Raw genomic sequence first — 18,467 nt, forward strand, 5'->3', positions numbered from 1 at the left:
TGGAAATACTACCTTTGACTCAAAAATTACCTATGAAGGCACATTGTTAGATTAGGCAAAGAAGTATTCATACACATTTACACATACATACACACATACATATATACATGGATATATACATACATTCACACACACACACACACACACACACACACATATATATATGCCTATCTATATCCTGTCTGATATTACATTAGAATAAAATCTACATCCCTAAGGCTAATAAATAGTTTCATAGATTGAAAAGAGCTTAGAGAGTTTTTAATCCAACCTCATTATTTTAGAGAGAAAACTATTTTACTACTAATTGTCTCACGGATAAGAAGCAGCAGATTCTGTTTTTGAACTTTAGTCCCCTGACTCCTTACGTCTCTTACATTAGTCTTGTCCACTCACATGACCATCACAGTAGTTCAGACACTCATCCTTTCTCACCCAGACACTCTAAATTGCCCGCCTAAAAATCTCTCTGCCTCTCGTCTCTTCCTTCTCCAACTGATTCTCAACACAACTGTGAAACAGATAATCTGAAAACACAATCTGACCGTGTTACTCTCCTTTCCAAGAAACTTCAGTGTCTCTAGGATAAAATACAAGTTTCTCTGAATGGTGTTGAAAGACATTTCAATCAGGTCCTAACCCATCTTTCTGAATTGATTGCATATTACTTCTAGTGAAGAAAGAGTGGGACCTGGACTTAGGCAGACAGCAGTTCAAATTCTGCTTCAGATACTTATTAACTATGTGACTCTGAGCAAGTCACTTGCCTCTATCTACTTCAGCTTCTTTGACTGTAAAATTGGGATAATAGTAGCACCTACTGCCCAGGACTGTTCTGAGGACAAAATGAAATTACTATTTGCAAAGGACTTTGCAAACCTTAAATACCATCTGCTGCTATTAGTGTTAGTGTTAGTACTATTACTACTACTACCACTACTACTATTACTACTACTACTATTGCTTAGCTCAAATAGCCTTCCCTACATGAACCCTCTAGTGAGCTTTCCATTTATTAAGACTGACCCTGACCTAAAATCAACCTTCATTTACTTTATGTATGTTATATATGTACATACAGACACACAGACACATATATCTATTCATAGATATATACATATATTTGCATGTCTTTTCCCCCTCTCCTCAATGCACCAACAAAATGGAAACCCCTTATGGTCAGGGACAATTTTGATCTTATTGTTACTGTATTCCTAAAAGATCATAGTGTCTAGAACATAGTGGGTACTTCTTAAATGTCCATGAAATTGAATTGAATCAAATGTACCAATTCTTTGGAGTTAAGTGTTTTGGGAGAAGTGTCCAGAAAAGTAACTTGACTTTAAATAAGTGAGGATTTTATTATTGAAAATGAATACTTAGCTGTTTGACTTTGGGCAAGTCACTTAACTCCAATTGCCTCACCCCCCCCCCAAAAAAAAAAAAAAGAAAATGAGTACTCTTCAGCTAGATTGATTGAGCTAAGGATGATAGATTTAGGGACAGAGGATATGGGCTTGGTATTTAATTCTGCCTGAAGTAGGGCAAGTTATGGTTTCTCTATTTGTAAAAGGAGGGAATTGAAAAATATGCCTACTAAAGTTCTTTCCTAAATATATGATCTTCTGATAATAGAGAAGCACAGAGAGAGTCACAGTATAATATATTCATGCTTAATAACCATAAGTAGCCAGGATCCTTAATTCTTTCTTCCCATCATAACCCCTCAGCATATATTGGATTTAGAATAGGGGGTTGGATTACAGACCTGCTATTCACTATTTATGAGATATTGTACAAGTTGCTGCTGGCATTCTCATCTGTAAAACAAGTGAGTTGGGTGATATGATCTTTGGCTCACTTCAGTTTTTCAATTGATGATCCTAAGATTAAAGTAATTCAGAGGAATATGTTCTTTATTGATGTTCCCTGAACCATCCCAGACATTTATTAGCACTATTAAATAAATCTGTAGCCAGGAGAACATTAGGCAAATTGCTTGGCCTTTTTCAGCCACAATTTCTTCATCTCTACTTCTCAGGGTGGCCATGACAAAAGTGCTTTCAAAAGTGTAAAGTACTATGTAAATGTAATCAGCAACAATTATAAGGAAAAGGGGAAAAGACAGGTTAAAAATGAGACACGGAGCTAAAAACTTATTTCTTAGTGAATATAATTAACAATAATAAGTGGATATATGAAAGATCACTAATTTCATTAACATAGGGAACTCTTGCTATGGGGAATTCCTTGACCAATGAAGAACATAATTTGTCTCTGACATAGATAGGTACAAAATAATTACTTGTAGCCCATAGAGTAGGTACTCAACCTCAGGTCTATAAATCCTCAAGGGACCTTATAGACAGATTTCATAGATCCATGAATATTGATGTAAAAATTATATATCTTTATTTTCAATAACCTCACTAACTGAATTTAAACATTTTCTTCAGTTATAAATCTAGGTAACAAACATTATTCTGAGTGCACAGGCTTCACTACCAAAGGAGTCCATGCCACAAAAAAAGGTTAAGGACCCCTGATATAAAGTATAATTGATCTACTAGGATCATATTGTCATTAAGTATCATAGGAGAGGTAAAAAGCCAAGTCTTCCTAAATCTAAGTCCAGTACATACTACCTTTATTATCGGGGAAATCCCTTTGTTGGACTGGGGCACCTCCCATGGAACTAGGTATGGCTTCATAGGGAAGGTCATGTGCTTCAATTTCCTGAGATGGATTAATAATGCCCTATTTGTTACTGTGAGGGGGTTTTTTGTTGAAGACAGCTGGTGACTGAGTCAGGAAGAAATGAAATGCCCCTTAATTAGGTTATAAGAGACACAGTTCCACCTCTTTCTTTTGATATTATTAGGACTCTACTAGCTCTCCTTGTACTTGCTTCAAGGGGATGGAAAGAAAGAGTTGGATTTTTTTTTTAATCACCACAACCCAAATGGTGGCTATAAACACATGGCAGTGAGAACCTGTAATTGTCAAAATGAGCTACAACTGAACTACTGGACTTCAAATTCTTGGCTACCTCTTCTCTGTCTGTCTCGGCCTCTCTGTCTCTGTCTCTGCATCTCTGTTTCTCTGTCTCTCTCTGTCTCTGTCTCTGTCTTTCCATCTCTTTCTCTCTCTTTCCCTGAATCCAGTTAATGAAAACAAGATCCTGAGAGATGGACATTTTCCAGTTCTAATGGCTTCCTGGGGAGCTTGAGAGGCTAAAACTATTTTAATAATAACAGTAAGATGTTTTCATTTCTAATACCTTAAATACTGATATATGTACATAGGCAAAAATAGATATACACATAGACATACATGTGTAGATAGAACCCACATGAATAAGAGGATTTGGGGGTCTTGATTTTCAAGAGTATTAAGACGTTCCAAGAAATTTATAAGAATCCAAGTCATTCCCCAATTGAGAAATGGTCAAAGGATATGAACAGGCAGTTTTCTGATGAAGAAACCAAAGCTATCTATTCCCATATGAAAAAATGCTCTAAATCTCTAATGATTAGAGAGATGCAAATTAAAACAACTCTGAGGTACCACCTGACACCTATCAGATTGGCTAAAATGACAAAAAAGGAAGATAATAAATGTTGGAGAGGCTGTGGGAAAATTGGAACACTAATGCATTGTTGGTGGAGCTGTGAGCTGATCCAACCATTCTGGAGAGCAATTTGGAATTATGCCCAAAGGGCGATAAAGCTGTGCATACCCTTTGACCCAGCAATCCCACTTTTAGGTCTTTTGCCCAAAGAAATCATGGAAGGGGGAAAGGGTCCCACATGTACAAAAATGTTTATAGCTGCTCTTTACGTGGTAGCAAGGAATTGGAAGTTGAGAGGGTGCCCATCAATTGGGGAATGGCTGGACAAGTTGTGGTATATGAATACAATGGAATACTATTGTGCTGTAAGAAATGATGAGCAGGAAGAGTTCAGAGAAACCTGGAGGGTCTTACGTGAGCTGATGATGAGTGAGATGAGCAGAACCAGAAGAACATTGTACACAGTATCATCAACATTGAGTGTTGACCTACTGTGATGGACTATATTCTTCTCACCAATGCAATGGTACAGAAGAGTTCCAGGGAACTCATGATAGAAGAGGATCTCCAAATCCAAGAAAAAAAAGAAAAAAAGAACTGTGGAGTATAGATGCTGATTGAACCATATTATTTCTTTTGTTTTGGGTGCTGTTGTTTTTTTTTTCTATTTTGAGGTTTTGCATCACTGCTCTGATTCTTTCTCTTGTAACAGGATTAATGCAGAAATAGGATTAATGTTATTATGTGTATATATATATATATATATGTGTGTGTGTATATATATATCTATATGTATATGTATAGAGATATATAGATATAACCTATATCAGATTACCTGCTGTCTAGGGGAGGGGGGAGGGAGGGGAGGGAGGGGAGGGAGGGAGAAAAATCTGAAATTGTAAAGCTTGTATAAACAAAAGTTGAGAACTATCTTTACATGTAACGGAAAAAATAAAATACCTCATACATTTAAAAAAAAAAAAGACGTTCTAAGAACAAACTATCTGAGGTCCTTCCTCTGGAATAATCTTTTTGGGATAATAGTTATTTATATAATATTATGTATAAATAATATTTATATTATACTAATTAATATATTTATTTATAATTAATAAATTATAGATATAATCTCCTCATTGATAATAGTTATAGCATCTGACCCTTTCTGCAACTGATAGTAGCAAAGATACAAAATGTGTAAAACCTCCTCCTGGCAAAAGGCCCAAAATTTAGGTAAATAAGACAGAAGGAATTGTGACTGTTACTATGGATGCAACCAATTTATACAGAAATGAAGCTATTTTATTCATAAAGAATTTGAAAAAGTCTTCACAGCAAGGGCATTTTTTTGACTCTATAGGGTATTTCAAACTGCTTTTATTAATCAGATTGTTGACAATTCCAAACAGTTCCTTTGGCTATGATTTCCAGATATAATGGGAGTGTCAAAGAAAACCTCCCAGGCACTCAATAGGCTGCAAAGCCAAGCCATCAGAAAAGTTCAAGTATTAAGAGAGCACTTTACTAAAATATATAGTCTCCTGTGAATGAATAATAATAATGATGATCATCATCATCAGAATGAAAATTAAATGTTAAGCATTAAGGAACTAAAAGAAGGAAATAAATAAACCTGGATAATGTATAATGCATTGGAGATGAGAGAAAATATATTAAAGGGTAATAATATAAGAAATTGGAAAAATATAACTGTTTACTATTATGAACAAGAAAATAAGAGAAAGGAATGGTATTCTATTTCATTGAGCAAATCCAGCCATGTTCAACCATGGAAGGCTTCCGTGGTGATCAAGATTTATTTGAACCAGGCCCAGAGGTTCTTATCACTCTATCTCAGGTTAGGATTTACCTTAGAATTTTTATATAATGAAAGTACTTGTAGTGTCTGGTTCTGCAGCTTATTAACTGGATAACTTAGGGAAAAATTATTTAACTGCTCTGTGCCTCATTTTCCTTATCTGTAAAACGGGAAGTTTGGAAAAGATTGCCTCAGGATCATCCTGTTTTTGGTTTTGTTTTGTTTTGTTTTAGTGAAGCAATTGGGGTTAAGTGACTTGCCCAGGGTCACACAGCTAGTAAGTGTTAAGCGTCTGAGGCCGGATTTGAACTCAGGTACTCCTGACTCCAGGGCCGGTGCTCTATCCACTGCACCATCTAGCTGCCCCTTATGATCTCTTTCTAATGCAGCTTAACAATTACAACTTTTTGAAAATTCAGAAATGGTGCTTCTGAAATGATTTGTTTTCATAAAACTCAAAGTAAGGTTTCAAATTTCCATTTCTTGTGAAGGAAAACAACAATAACAGCAACAACCTTGAAAACTATGTAATTTAATAGGTTGGTATACAAGTACACAAACAAACATGTATTTGTTCAGTGCTAGTGTAGAAACTAGTAACTAGTAATTAGTCCATAATTTATAGTCTTAAAGATCTCCCTGAGGTATTGAGAGATTAAGTGTTGCCCAGGGTCACAATGGGTCACAGGCAAAAATTGGGCCTCCGTCTTCCTGACCTCAAAGACAGACTTTTACCAATTTCATTCACCCTAAATCTTATTTGTTGTTTTTTTAAAAAATATTTATCTACTGGGGGCAGCTAGGTGGGGCAGTGGATAAAGCACTGGCCCTAGATTAAGGAGGACCTGAATTCAAGTCTGCCCTCAGATACTTGACACTTACTAGCTGTGTGATTCTGGGCAAGTCACTTAACCCTCATTGCCCCCCCCCACACACACACACACAAAATCTATCTACACATAGTGAAAATGCACATGCACACACACACACACACACACACACACATTTTATGAACCATTAGGTCAACTTCTGTAGACATTTATTTCATCACCACTGCATCTACAATCCATTTGTCATACTTACACATTGGTCGAACAAAATGGAGGAGTCAAGGATACTGTCAATTTGTGTAATGGTTTTATTTATCCTTTCTTGGAACATATTTCTATAATCTTGGTCACATTTCTTCTGCTGTGCCATTCATAGTAGAGTGGCACTTTTTAGAACAGCCAATGGGGAGAGCAAAACATGCTCCATCCATAGGAAAAATAGAGAAAATTCACTACAAAGATTAAAAAAAAGTCTTGAAAATGTAGTGAGTGTCATTGTTCTATGTGTAGCCAATAAACCCAATTAGGCTCTCTATACATGGCCAGGACACTTAGCAGAAAGCATTCAACTTTCTCCTTTTCTTAAAGTAGACTGTCTTCCACCTCTATGCCTTTTTCCACTTTTCTACCTCCATTTTTCTGCATCCATATTGACATTATGCAAAACATATAAAAGACATAGTATCACAAAACAAAAAATCTGTTTTCATGGGGAATTTTTGAAAAAAAAAATTCCCTTAGTGAAACTTCTTGACTTGGTTCTCCAGCTAAAACACACCGCCATGTAGGGGGACATCATTTATCAGTATGAAAACCATACCTCTGCCCCCCCCAAAAAAAACCCCAAAACTTCAAATTTTTTTTTTAAGTGAGGCAATGGGGATATGCGACTTGCCCAGGGTCACACAGCTAGTAAGTGTTAAGTGTCTGAGACTGGATTTGAGCTCAGGTCCTCCTGAATCCAGGGCTGGTGCTCTATCCACTGCACCATCTAGCTGCCCCTTCAATTTCTTTTTAAACCAGAACTTTAGTCTTTTTTAATGGATAAAAAATTTCCCTTTTGGCAAATAAAAGTAATAGTATCAGCACGCATACATGCATATGTATATATATATATGTCTATGTATGTACATATATATATATATATTCATAATACATTTATACAACAAATGTGTATTTGTATATACATACACACACACACATATATGTGAACAGGTAACCTTTTCAAGTTTGTTGTATTATTATTTAGTTTGGAAAGTGCAAGCAGACAAGCAATCTGGCTGTTGTTCTCAACAGAGAAATAATTGGAAATTTTTTCACCAAAAAATGTTCTTTGATTTCTTAATGGTATCCTTCTTCCATATACCTGCTTTGACCTATTACATTTATAATGTCAGTTCACCTCTTGGCAATTCCTTACCTGCCAACAACTTCAATTCTACACTGGAAGAGAAAAATAAAAAGAAATAAAGGAAACTTGAAAAGGTTACTAGTTCAGTAAAATGCATTTTTTTCTTTCCCTCAAAGGGAATATCTTTAATTTTTTAATGCTTCATGGCTGAGATTAAAAAATAAAAATTGAGTGGCTCACAATAAATCATGTTTAATATATACTCATTTCGAATGAAATGAAAAAAAAATGCCAACACAAGGTCTAATTTCATTTCTGTGACAGTTCACACTATAAATACCCTCCGAGTAATTATTTGTAAGCAAAAGACTAATTAGCTGCTTAAAATTAAAATTATGGGAAATTTTGCCAAAAGGCACACATTTAACAAACTATATGTATATGCATTTGATCAAAAGTTGTTTTTGTGCAGAGGCAAAATGTAGCTGTCAAATTCAGTTATCATTTGTGAGAAAGGCAAGAGATAGCCCTATCAGACACTGAATTCAAAGAAGGATAACTTAGACAGAAAAGAAACATCAGATGAGTGATAACTCTAATAAATTCAAAGTATTTGGTAACTTATCAAGTACTAACAACAAAAAGTTTTCCTAGTGCTAAAAATAGAGTTTATAATGTAATAATTATCATATGTCCCATTTTAGAAAAATAAATGTGAGGCTCAATAACAGGGTGGTGTCACAAATTTATTTACAAGTTTTAGGGACACTGCAGTAGTCTTATCATAAAATAGTCATAGTATAGAAGGGCTGTAGTTCACAGATCACCATACAGTATAAGCTAATTGAATGCATATTGTAGGTATGTAAAATGCTGTTGAATTTTATTAAATACTTAAAGGGCTGCATAAAAAATAGGACCACCCCCCAAAAAACCTCTCACCAATTATTCCCAAAATAATGACTGGATTATTTTTGTAAATTTGTGATGGGCCCCTAACCACAAATATCTCTCCTATTAATACCTGAAATTCTATCACTTGTAATTCATTTCTTTGAGTTATTCATTGCTCTATGTCCTCCTGAAAATGCAACTACAATTGGAAAATAACAAGTCCCTTTTCCTTACTCTGAGTGAATCTATTCCCTGACAGAGAAGCCTTGGCATGCTGAGTAAAATGAGATGGGGGATTCATAATAGGGGAGACTCCCTGAGGATAAACTTAAAGTTGTGTTTTTTTAATGGAGTGTTTTTCAATATTTTTTTTCTAAAAGTGCACTCATCATTCAATTAGCAAGCATTTTATTAACTGTCACTATGTACCAGGAATTTGGCTAGATCCAGAGAATACAAAGATAAAATCAACCGTTCTCTGCCCTCAAAGAGCTTGGTCTCTCAGAGGAGAAAACAAGTACATACAGGATAAAGGATGTTAAGGGCTAAAATTCTAGCTAAACAGTCTAAAATATCTAATGAGTGGTCACCAATAAATTATAAGCTTTAGCAAGAGTTAGACTTTTAAGCATTTATTAAGGAGAATAAGAATTTGGTAAAGAGAGAAGAAAAGGCCTAGATTCCTATCAAAGGGAGAGCACATTTCTAGCTCCCTTCTCCACCAGCATCCCCCCAGGGAAAGAGAAAGAGGCAGAGCGCCCGGCTCCCCCTTCCTCCTCCCACCAGCAAATGTCACTTCCTGACACCAAAGAAAAGACGCATGGTCCTGCCCTCAAAGACCTTCCTTCATGGAGGAGCTTTCCTATAGTAAGTCTCCAGTAGGTGGTGTCATTCCAATCATTACAAGGGGATAGGACCCAAATTGGTACTTTAATTGGCCTGGGGAACTCTTGGATGAGGACACTCCCTCTATCAATGCAAGTGAGTGCCTTCTTTGTAGCTCAGTTTTAGAAAGCTGCCTACAGGTCCAAGAGATTAAGTGACTTGGTTAGGATCAAAGAAGGAGCTTTTGTCAGAGGTTGTACTTGAACCCAGGTCTTTCTGGCTCCAAGACTAGCTCTCTCTTCTCTCTGCCCATTCTGCATTTTCATAAAGACTAAACACAAAATAAATACTAGGCAGCTTAGGGAGGGTGGACACTAGCAATTGTGGGGAGGGAAAGGAATTGGGAAAGGGTTCATTTAGAAAATGGCTCTTGAGAACTTTATGAAGTGTTGAAATTAATGAACTTAACTTAGGGGCCAATTTACCACACTCAGGGATGACAATTGATGTAGGAAAAGGTAGAACTTATGAGGGACCGCAGGAAAGAGGAAGTAGAACTTCGAAAGGATTTCACTAGACTATGACAATGAAGAAAGGACAAAAGGAAAAGTAAAGAGAGGACAATTGGACACTGCACTCTGCAGCTATTGTGGTTAACCGACCGAAGATGAAGACAACCTGTGAATGAGACATTGAGTACTCTTGACTTAGAAGGGTAGGGCAAGTATGGAGAATGAGAGTGAAATGGCCATGAGTGACTGGAAGAGTCCTACCCTGGCTCAAGTTGCTGAAGAAAAAGACTGAAAATATGACAGAAGCTGGTAGTTTCCCTCATGCCCCTATTACTAGCTTGCTACTCTGGAGATTTCAGGAAGTTTTTCACCTTGGTGAGATCAAGGATACTTTTTTTTTTTTTTCGGGGCAATGGGGGTTAAGTGACTTGCCCAGGGTCACACAGCTAGTAAGTGTCTGAGGCCGGAATTGAACTCAGGTACTCCTGAATCCAGGGCCGGTGCTTTATCCACTGTGCCACCTAGCCGCCCCCAAGGATACTCTCTTGATTAAGCTCTGTTACCTCTCTCCCAAACGAAGAGCTCCTCCACTCATTCTCCTATGCACACCTTCTGATTTCTGATTTTACTAATGATTTGGATAGACGGATTCCTTTGCTATTCACTATATGTTTTCATTGTGGAACAAATATTTCATAAGGAAGGGGTAAATCTTTGCATATAGAGCTTAAGATTCAATGCCCCCCCCAAAATGATGAAGTGATCAAAATTGATATGGGACCTGATCATAACCCCTAGACAAACAATATTTAAGGGAGAAGATAGATATAATCTTAGCACAGTACTCCTCTCTTTCTGAGGAGAACAGAAAGGTGTACTCTGGATCTAACCTTCTCTTTCCCCTCCTGGAAAGAACACAAGTCTCCCTTAGAGAAGAATAAGGGGAATAAGAAGCTAGTTACACACAATTACAAACTTCTAGCCCTATGTAGGCTTTTCTACATACATGAAGCCCATTCCCTATCATATCACTATCATATCGTTCAAAGAGACAAAAAAACTTATGTGCAAAAGACAAATATTTATAGATGCTCTTTTAATAGTTGCCCCAAACTAGAAAGTAAGGGGTACCAACATATGGAGGAATGGCTACACAAAAAGGAATAGTGCAGTAAAAAGTTTCAGAGGAAGGTGGAAGAACTCTGTGGTCTATTGTAGAATAAAATGAATGCAATTAGAAGAACAAACATAACAATATTATAGAGAAAAAATTTTGAAAGGTTTTAGAACTGTGATTAAGGCAGTTATAAGCAATGAGTCTGGAGAACTAAAGATGATGAATCATGCCACCCACCTCCTGTCAGAGGGATGATAGGCTTAAAATCCAGGGAAGGGGCTAGTTGACTAATATAATGCTTTGTCTCACACAGTGAGTTTTATATACACACATACATGTATGTATATATGTGTGTATATATATGTATGTATACATACAAACACATATATATGTATGTGTGTTTGTGTGTGTATATATGTTGATATGTTCTCTGGTGATTCACCAAATGATTCTGTGAGGTATATGTTAATTTTTTACTATTTTATGTTTGGGGACACTGAGGCAAGTCACTTACCTACAGTCATAACAGCTAGTAATTATCAAAGGAAGGATATGATCCCAGAACATCCCATTTCAAAAGCGGTACATCTGCCAGGATCCTTTAATCCAATGTTCTTACTGTTTAAAATGAATGACTGTGAGGGCAGCTACGTGGCACAGTGGATAAAGCATGGCCCTGGATTCACGAAGACCTGAATTCAAATCCAGCCTCAGACACTTGACACTTACTAGCTGTGAGACTTTGGGAAAGTCACTAAACCCTCACTGCCCTGCAAAAAAATAAAATAAAATAAAATAAAATAAAATAAAATGAATGACTGCTATCTATTGTCACTGCTATAGAGTATATAATAATTTGTCATTTTAAAATCTCAGATGTTAATTGCTATTTTCTTTATATTTTCTGTCACAACCCTATGGGTAGATAGTACAATTATTATTATAGTTTATTAATTTCAATTCTGTCTAACAAATATTTGTTATGTGTTTAATGTATAATAGTCGCTAGGCTTGTACAACAACAAAAGCAGAACTACCTTGGCCCTTAGGATACTTGCATTCTCCTGTGAAAACCAATGGTTACACCAATGTCCCATGTAGTATCCCTGTAGGACCTCCTTTTGGTAGAAGTTTAGCCAAAATTCCAGAGATGCCAGTACAAAGCGAATGATGGGGTGTGTTACCTCTGATCCTATATAATAGAAGGCCCTTTCACCACTTCAAAGTAGATGTAGATTTCCTTGATTCTTTCCTGTTAGCCATGGTGTTTTTGGGGTTCCCACTGTATCGTGGTGAAAAGTGGTTTATTGGCTTCAGACATAGAACTCAATGAGTATATTAAAGTAGCGAACTCTGCCCTCTCAAACTCTCATACCTCTTCCTGCCTCCCCTTTGAAACGTAAGGACCATACTCTAAGGGAACATCCTCCATTAACCATGCTGAGGAGCAACTCCCTCACCCCTAGCTTTCATTCTCCCCTAAGGAGGAAGGGACTACCCAAAATATTCACAAACAAATACAAAGTAATTTTGAGGTGGAGTGCTAAGCAATGAGGAATAAGAAAACACCATTTGAGCTAAGCCTTAAGTGGCATACAAGATAAAGGAAAAGCCTGTCCAGATATGGAGACAGCTTTTTCAAAGGTAACAAGGTAAGGGATCCAATGCCTTCTGTGGGGAACAACATGTCGACCAGTTTGCCTGGAACCTGAAGTGCATGTGGAATCAGCCTGGAAAGACAGGTTGGTGAGGCAACAGGGACTGTAACTTTCTGCAGAAGAATGACATGGTCAGTTCTGTGCTTTAGGGATATTAATTTCTTATGCATATGAAGTATAGGTTAGAGACAGACAAGAAGACTCTAAAATAAATGAAAGGTGATGAAAGTCTTAATTATGCTGGTGGCTGGTTTATTAGAAAGAGGAGGGAGAGTAATAGAAATGCTCTATAACTAGAATCAATAAGGCTTTGTAACTGATCAGCTAGAGGGTATGAATGAGAATGAAGAAGATTCCTGGGCTGTGAACTTGAATGAATGGAAGAATGGTGAAACTCTTCATAGCAGTAGTGTCAAATGATGGAGAGGAATTAAAAAGCAGGAGTGAGAAAAGACCTTTGGTTTTTGGCAATGGTACAGAGGAAGAAATTGAGTCATAAAAGTGAAATGACTCAATCAAGATCATCTCACTAAGGGAAACTAATGCAGTTTCTAGAATAGTGTTTTTTGTTTTTGTTTGGTTTGGTTTTGGTTTTTTGTGAGGCAATCGGGGTTAAGTGACTTGCCCAGGGTCACACAGCCAGTAAGTGTTAAGTGTCTGAGGCCCGATTTGAACGCAGGCACTCCTGATTGCAGGGCCGGTGCTCTATCCACTGCGCCATCTAGCTGCCCCCTCAAGAATAGTGTTTAAACCTCATTTGGTGGCTTCAAAACCCGGACTATAACACAAAACCCTACCCCAGACATTATTTAGGGGAGGAACCTTTGTGTCAAAAGAGTCGGACGTCCCCACCTATGACAACCTACTGGACAAGTACTCTGAGGGAGGGATAAAAGGAGGTATGTGCTAAGAGGCCAAATTACACTCCTACCTCACCCACCACGTATTAAAGTATTGAATTATAATTAAAGTTAATTCTCCTCATTTTAATAGTCATAATAATAGCTAGGATTTATATAACATTTTAATGTTTGTAAAGCACATTAAAAATATAACATCATTTCATCGTCATCCTGCTTTCTCACCTTGTTCCTAAATCATTGTTGCAGGCCTTGAAAGGAAAGTTTTATTTCAAAAAGACTTGGCAGAGATCTTTTAACATTTTTGATTAGGGGATCTGGTGATTATCCATGAAGGAAAGCTGGTATGAGAAGCCAATAATTCTCAATTAGGGACAGATTTCGAAGGGGCCGTGAAGGAGGTCAATGTCAATTAAAGCGATTTGGCTTCGAACAATTCATCTTTTCATAGCATTTAAGTTGTTCACTTTATTTCTCTATCTATATTCAGAAGCCCCTTCATTACAAGCTAATGATTGATGATTGATTAGTCCTTTTGTAACATGCCAGGGGCACACATACCATTGGTTTAATGCTGTGCCATTATTTTAGTTACTGAACAAACGTTTACATGTTACAGGAGTGAATCTAACTCTCAGGCCACCTATATCCAATTAATCTTCCACTGTGTACATTGTAAGTGCTGTTCCGACATTGTCTCCACATTACTCAGGAAAGTTCAGTTGCAGGTAATCAGAGAATAGACAACAGCTGTTCTTGCTCCATTAGACTCACAAAATGACAGAATAATTAATATGCTTGAAGCTTCTTCTAGATTAAAAAGAGTGGTTCAGAAAAATCTCTATTTGAACATAAAGATAAAAGAAATGTTGGGCCCAATTTACAATAAAGCCCCCCTTGTTCTCTGCTTACTTTTTTAGCCTCTTAGCTATGCAACATTTGTCCTCCACAGGAATAGAGAAACAGGTTTGCAAAGACACAGAGTCAGTAGATTAATTAAACATCCTTAGTTGTCCTTATTATAACCTGCAGGAATTCAAAATATTTTCTCAAAGGGAATGTAAGTGCATACCTGCTTTAAATGAAGTTGGTGCTCCCTGATGAAACTCCAGCTTCTGGTTTGTGTTTGAATAAATTGAATTTTATATTTCTCAAAGCCCATTTCACTTAATGATATTGGGAGCAGGGGGGAACAACCTAACACTCAAAGTCCCTTTGAGCTAAGCACTGCAGCAGCTTGTTAAATGTTAAAAACATATGGGAGGGGGCAGCTAGATGGCACAGTGGGTAAAACGGTGTTCCCGGATTTAGGAGGACCTGAGTTCAAATTCAGCCTCAGACACTTTACACTTACTAGCTGTGTGACCCTGTATAAGTCACTTAACCCTCATTGCCCTGCCCCCCAAAAAATGGGAGGGCCACACTAGGCGACATTCCAGAAAGTTTTTAGAGCTTTGTATTATCCCAAGCTTCTCCCTGACAGAGAAGCCATTTTCCCCCTCCATTACTAATATTCTCCTCTGCAGGTATGTTAGATAGACAACTGGTCTCTGAGCCAGCATTTGATGCTCACCTGGCTGTGATGCTTACCTAGGCAAGTCATTTAAATTCTCAATTCCCTCTAGGTGATTTGCTAAGGACCTAGGTCACAGAAAAGGTATCTATATGTATTGGGAGAAATAATTTCCTCATGTTGGAGTTCCCCAGATTAATGAAAACATAATGCCTCTATCTCTATTCTCCTGCATATGTGTTATATGGTGCTGAATCATAAAACATCAGAATCTGAGAAGCTTAACACAGTTCCTGGCACATAATAGGCACTTAATAAATATTTATTGAATGACTGACTAACAAGAAGAATCCAAAGTGCAGGTGGCTGGAAAAGAAGGAGAAGCAGCCATTTAGTGGAAGTGAGGAATCAAAGATGAATAGTCTGAGTTCCACACTGGTACCCACAAAATATTGAAATAAAAAGGACTAGAAGAGGGTCTATAGCTATTGGAATCCTCTATGGACGATTTGTGAAAACACAGAACACCAAAAATCTCACAGGATCAGTATAGGTAGGTTGTTATCAGCACCAGTGAAGGCGGCACCTATGTCAGTGAGAGCACAGATGTAAGGAAATGATGGTATAAGAAGAGGGTTTGTATGGAGCTGAGCTCAAAGGAATGAGAAGGTTAAATAGGCAAGAGTAAAATGAATTACAAAAGAAATTCGTTTCCACATTAGGATGGAAATACCAGAGTTAGCTGAGGTTTCATACCTCATAGAGAAAAGAGATATAAGCATAGCAGCTAATATTAATACAACACAGTAAATTTTACAGAGGACTTTACAGTTAGTCTCACAACAAACCTGGGAGGGAGATGCTATTATTAACTCTTTCTTACAGATGGGCAAAGTGAGGCAAACAATGATTGACTGATTTGCCTACTAGTATCTGAAGTTGGATTTGAATGCAGGTCTATCCTAATTTCAGGTCCAGTGGGACCTACACTATTCAGCTGCAAAAAAATATCGTCCTTTTTTAATCCTTCCCCAGGAATGTAATCACATCAAGGTACCTGGGGACACTGACCTATTAGGGAACTTCAGGGTCATCCTGATTAGTCTCTTTCACCAATTGTTTACATTTTCAGCCATTAATGACTATCTGGGGACCATTAATTAAGTAGCATTTTTATACATTACTATTTTTTCTAAGCTGAATGAAAGATTGTGGGATAGGTAGATGTTAGAGAAAAGACAGTGAAAATAAGGTAGTTCCTAGAAACAGAAGATAGAAAAATAAGCCAATTAAAGTGGAAGGGTAAATAGCTAATTAAAGACATATTAGAAGGACATTTCAGGTGAGATTATAGAAAAATCTGTTGTTCAGTTGTTTTTACAGTCATGTCCAACTCTTCATGACCCAATTTGGGATTTTCTTGGCAGATACTGTAGTAGATTGCCATTTTACAAATGAGGAACGGAGGCAAACAAGAGTAAGTGACTTGCCCGATGTCAAACAGATAGTAAGTACATGAAGCTGGATATGAATTCAGAGCTACCTGACTCCAGGCCTGTTTAGTTAAAAAGATATTAAAGGGGCAGCTAGGTGGCGCAGTGGATAAAGCACTGGCCCTGGATTCAGGAGTATCTGAGTTCAAATCTGGCCTCAGACACTTGGCACTTACTAGCTGTGTGACCCTGAGCAAGTCACTTAACCCCAATTGCCTCACCAAAAAAAAAGATATTAAAAATACACACTATATCCTCCTTGTGCCACAAGCACTTGTTATAGACAATTTAGCATTGAGAACTGATTACTTAATGAGCAATGCTTATTACATATGAAAAAGAAAGTGTGCTCAAATGCACCGACACATATACAATAATTGAACCGGACATTGTAGGATTTATGAGGAAAAGGAACAAGAGTTACACAAGTTTTCCATTTTTTCTCTGATTCTTCTCATAACATGACTAATGCAGAAATATGTTTAATGTTATTATATATATAAAACCTATATCAGATTACCTGCTGTCTAGGGGAGGCGGGGAGGGAGGGGAGGGAGGAAATCTTATATAAACCAATGTTGAAAACTATCTCTACATGTAACTGGAAAATAAGAAAATACTTATATTTTTAAAAAAGAGTTAAACAAGATGAGAAGTTTAGCCAGTTTATAATTGGCTTCCTTAGAAGTTACACTCATACTAATAAAATCAGAGCTACAAGAAATTAATTATCATAGTATGACTTTACATATTGTTACCAACTTTCAACTGTATGCCATTTTCCAACTTTGTCTTCATGAAAATTGCAACCACATAAATGAGGTTGATTTCCCAGTTTGCCACTAGTCGATAAGGACGTCTTATACTTAAAAATACTTTAAAAGAATGCAGAGGATGTTTAATCCTGAAATATTTTAGTATAAACACATCTTGAATGAAATAAGATAGCTTTTGTGTTTATTAAGAAATCAATGAATTAAATATTTATTAAGTGTTATATGTCAGGCATTGTGTTAGGTGACGATGTTAAAAATTCAAATATGAAACAACCCCTGTCTTCAAGGAGATCACATCCTTTAGGGTAAGTCAAGCACATACATAAGTTTATGCAAAATAAATATAAGCTTTGACTAAATATGCAAAATCTCTTTTATTGTCCCATAGGTATTTAATGACTGCAGTATGTGTACCCATTAAGTTTCAATTGTCCAGTATATCATTCTTTGGGGAGATAATTAAACTGCAATTTTACCATCACATGCCTCTAGTGTATTCCATTTCTCCCACCAGGATATAAGAACATAAATGTGTGGGTTTTTTTAAGTTTTTGTATAGAAATTTAGTAAGTCCTTTTTACTGTCCTTGAAAAATACTGACTTGTGGTTTGTACTGTTTACAGAAATGGGAAAGGACAGGTAATCAGGAACAACAGCAAGAGACAACCAGAGCTATCATGGAAACAATAGAAATAGAGACTTAAAACAACCCCATTTATAGACATGCCTTTGAAAACACAATATAGATGTAGTGATTTTTACCAGTAACATTCTATAAATCCACAAGATGGGGATGTTTTCTGTAAAGTTAAACATCAGAAGCTAAAGCATGGGCTGAGTCTGATTAGAAGAAGGTTGAAGTGTTTCTCAATGCTGGAATAAAGATTGTTTTCAAAATGAGATGTTAAAGGGCATTGATAAAAAACAATGTGGCTGCTAATTTTATTGAGTGCGAATAATTAGCTTTGGAATGGTTTATTCAGCCTTTGATTTAGATTAATTTTGCTGAAGACTACAGCCACATTTCATTGTGCAAGAAGTCACAGATGGTCACAGAATGAAATCCATTTCCTAGTTCACTTTTATGAGAAAGAGGTAAATGGCAACAACCTTTGTAATTTGTGGTTACTTTTACTGCCTTATTTTTACAACTTCAGAACATAATATCTTAGTACCTTACATTTAGACACTAGCATATAGTTTATCTTGCTGATTCTCACAACAACCCTGTGTGATAGGTTGGGCAAA

The 18,467-nt window shown here is 36.8% G+C and overlaps 1 protein-coding gene across 3 annotated transcripts in view; it reads right to left on the reverse strand.

Annotated features, from left to right (window-relative positions):
• The window catches only part of LOC122731518 (bifunctional heparan sulfate N-deacetylase/N-sulfotransferase 3), a 230,118-nt gene that overhangs the window by 38,128 nt on the left and 173,523 nt on the right, over window positions 1–18,467 (reverse strand). The gene's annotated exons all lie outside the window — the stretch shown is intronic.

This window comes from Dromiciops gliroides, chromosome 6 (assembly GCF_019393635.1).
Source record: "Dromiciops gliroides isolate mDroGli1 chromosome 6, mDroGli1.pri, whole genome shotgun sequence".
Taxonomy (NCBI): domain Eukaryota; kingdom Metazoa; phylum Chordata; class Mammalia; order Microbiotheria; family Microbiotheriidae; genus Dromiciops; species Dromiciops gliroides.